Source organism: Meleagris gallopavo, chromosome 4, assembly GCF_000146605.3.
Source record: "Meleagris gallopavo isolate NT-WF06-2002-E0010 breed Aviagen turkey brand Nicholas breeding stock chromosome 4, Turkey_5.1, whole genome shotgun sequence".
Lineage (NCBI taxonomy): Eukaryota > Metazoa > Chordata > Aves > Galliformes > Phasianidae > Meleagris > Meleagris gallopavo.
Genome location: NC_015014.2, coordinates 10531589 through 10535494, shown reverse-complemented (window position 1 = coordinate 10535494; position 3906 = coordinate 10531589).

The following is a 3906-nucleotide window of genomic DNA, read 5'->3' as shown; positions in this document are numbered from 1 at the left end:
ACTTCAGATTATAGGATAAAGTTTAATATATTTTATTAGCTTAAGGGACACCGAATAGCTATCTATCCAGAACTTCAGGCATGCATTTACATAAATATATTAAATTAAGAAAAGCAATTATACACTTAAATGTCCTTTTGTCTAGAAAATCATTAAATCCACAGATTAACAATAAATCCAACTCTATGCATTTATCACTTCCAGATACAACTGTTCAATTTCTTAGATATTACACAAATACATTTGTTAGAATTTATATGCATTATACATATATTATATATTACATAATAGTGTGTATACATACATGATGTTCAATAATATAATTTGTACTTTCATAGCACTTTTCATTTGAAGAGCTCAAAGCGCTTTAAAAGGATTGGTTTCACTATTATTCAGATGGAAGTTGGAGGCACAAAGATGCAATTATTTAAGATTATCTAGAATTTGTGACACAAAATAACTGAATTCTCTTGCTTTGAACTTCAGCCATGCTGTCTCCCTAAAATGAAATACACATAGCATATGTAATCTACATAGGTAGACTTGCAACGACTTGTAAGTTCTCAAAGCAAGAAAGCAATTACATTAATAATGTTAAGCACATGACTTTGGTGAGGTTCATGTGCTTAAAATTACTTGTGTGCTCCTGTGCTCTGCTAGACTGGTGCCTGTATATGCTTCGTATTATAATACAGTTTATAGAACGTAAACATAGTTTGAATTATATTTTCTAAGCTATTTTCCCACATTTCAAATGTACACACAGTACTTGATGGCTACTATAAAATAAAGCTACTTGAACGGTGGAATATCGCAACAGTTATGTTCTTAAGTGACAGATTTTTGTTATTTCCTTTTCCTTTCCTGCTTGGCTCCCATTAAAATCTAATTGTTCTCCAAAGGGAATTAAGTTTTCATTCTGTAGTATGTTTTGTGGGGAACAGCTAATAGCATTGCTGGATAATTCGCAGGGTAGAATTACCCCTTCTGGTATTAGTGGTGATCTCTACAAGATACATGCGGTGACCTAATACCAGATGGTTTCTGGTCTCGGTGTAGCCTGATAGGAATTAAGGCCATTCTGAACAACACTGATTGTGAAACTGCCTAGAGTGTTTTTTCTTTTAGCAATTCTTCTAAATTCTATTCAGAAAATGGAATTTAGTTGACATGATGCGAGTCACCTTTTTCTTCTACAACAAAATGCATCCTGCACACAGACACAGAAAAAAAACAAACAGCCACATGTCTCTGTCTTCTTCCCACTCAAGAATTTTGTGAACATAGCCACTACATACATTCACATACTTCAGCTGGCTCCTTCTTTCTGAAATTTCTGAGAATTTAAACAACTTTTCATTGAAAGATTTTTTTTTCACTTTTGCTTTCATTTAGAAGTGAAAATAAATGGAAAAATCTCACAGATTTTAAGAGGAACTTAACTATAAGGTATGTGATACCCTACTGATCATATATAGAAGACGGAAAGTTTTAGTTTTTTTAATCACAGAGATAAAACTCTTCTGCAACAAGCCAGCTTGCTGTTTGAGCTTACTAGCAGTAAATTCTGACACTTTGGATGGTGGAAGCCGATGTGTGTACAGTACACAATAGGTAAAGAAGTGCATTAAATACATGTTGTACAAGGCATTAACTTTTGTGAATTCCCATAGCATACGATGATCACTAGAATTATGTGTTCAGCATCTGGAGTTCTGGTAAGCTGATGTGTCAGTTAGCTTTCCAATCAAACTGTACAGCATGAAGAAAAACCTTCATGGAAGCCTGTGAGAGTTTTAGTTGAGTTGTGGGATAACATGATAATCTTTTCCCAGTGCGTAGGCCAAATTAGTAATTAACAGTTCAGGAATGAACTGAAAGAAAAAGGTTGATGTGTCCATTGAACCATTTATACAGTGCTGTAAAATTAAAATATTTCTCTTATCCAAGGTTAAGCATTAATAATACTGTCCTATCTGTCAGTCTGTCCAATGTAAATTTATGCAGAATTAATTACATACTAAAATTGTTTATTGTCTATTATGTATTTCACAGCGTGAAAAATTTCTAGTGCACACTGTTAATTGAAGTCAATGCATACAAAGGCAAGCAGACAAACGCTTGGCCTGGCATGGGCCTACAGAATACCTATTTGTATCCAGTCCTGCACTTATTTATACCTGTTACTTCAGTACTTTGAGTAGCCTCCTTGCTTTCGATCTTACTGTCCTTTGTTATCAGTAGGGATAGGAACTTTTTTTTGTTGTTGTTCGATCAAGATGTATTTTTGATTGCAGTATTACACCATTCCTATTTAATACATGAAGAAAGGCTTGAAAATGTGCCTAAATACATTGAATGGAGCCTCTGTAAAACTGTACTCAGAACAGCTGCAGGAACCTTTCCATTGATGTCTGTGAATTGGGATGCTGTCCTTTCTGTGGGGGCAGTTTCTGGCTCTGCCTTCTTATGTGCATTTCATCAAATGGAACGGCTGACTTATTGTTTAAATTATTTTCTTGCTTAGTGGCATATGCTTAAATATTTGACATAAGCACGTATGTGCAAAAGAGAAAAAATGTGAATTAACTCCTCAGCATTTTTAAAGAAGTATGAAAAGTCTGGCAGATATAACAGAATGCTTGTGTAACTGTTGGCAATATTTATAAGGAAACTCAACAGGGTCGGATATGTTCTGTACTTAAAGGCAGGTCTGAATCTGCAGTCCTATTCTGGAAAACCTGAGTGAGCTTAATGACTGCAGATGCAGACAGAAAGATAATGCGTGCAGTGGCATCTATAATGAAGTTCTGCCAGCTAAGTGGATATCTTTTAAGGACTTAATCCTATAATTATTGAAGTCAGTAGGAGATTTTCATTTGACATCATTGGACAGTGAGTCAGGCCCTCAGAGTGTGAAGGAATCCTGCACTGAGCTTTCAGGTTGTTTCAGCTGTTTCACACCTATACCCTAAATGGTATGTATTATTTCACTGCATTACTCCCCTTCTGAAAAAGAGGAAAACTTTAGTGGAATGATATTGCTTTTTTTCAGTATTTTTACAACATTTTTATCTGGAATTACACATGGAAATATTTGTCAGCATTTTGTAACCCAAACTCAGATTGGTGGGTCTTTACTGTGAATTTGGATTAGAATAAATTTAAGATGTTGGTTGCCTTTTTGGCAGAATTCTTAGTAAAATACATCTTTTTAAAATTACTCCTGTAGAAGATTTCTTGGGCTGAAGTGCTTTTGGAGTCTCAGTTTTGTATATTTGTACACAAAAAGCAACATATTTTCATCTGAGGAGTATTGTTCTGCTTTTTACTTGAGGTATCTAATTACTGGATTGAGATCAGTAAATTTCTGACTCGCTCTGAGGCTGAGCAGCTGGAGGCTCTTACTCCTGGATATAACATACAGGGTAACGACCAGTGTCCAGATAAGCTACTGCATCAGAAGTCACTAGAAGATGAAAATTCTGTGGAGCAATTGAAAGATAAAGATCTCAGTCTACTGGTCCAACTCTTTGATGCATCTATTATTATACAGTTTGAAAGAAAGGTAGCAACACCTATGGCAACCTGGGATTATTGGGGTTTGCTGTCGTTCTAGAGAGGAAGGAGCTGCAAAGCCAAAACACAGAGAAGTGAATGAAAGGAGAATTAAAAAAAAAAAAAAGTTGTCATGGTTGCCAATATAGGACTTATATTCTTATTTATGCCTAATTTAGAATTCAGATGCATGAAATGGAATAACTTCTTAGCATTTAAAGATACAGTGAATCTGCATTTGTGTCTCAGACTGTTAATGGAAGAAATTTATTTCCTCCAGGTGAAAGATTTGAGTTGTTATTTCTTACTGGAGGCATCAGAAAAGTTAGCTTAATGGTTTTTTTTTAG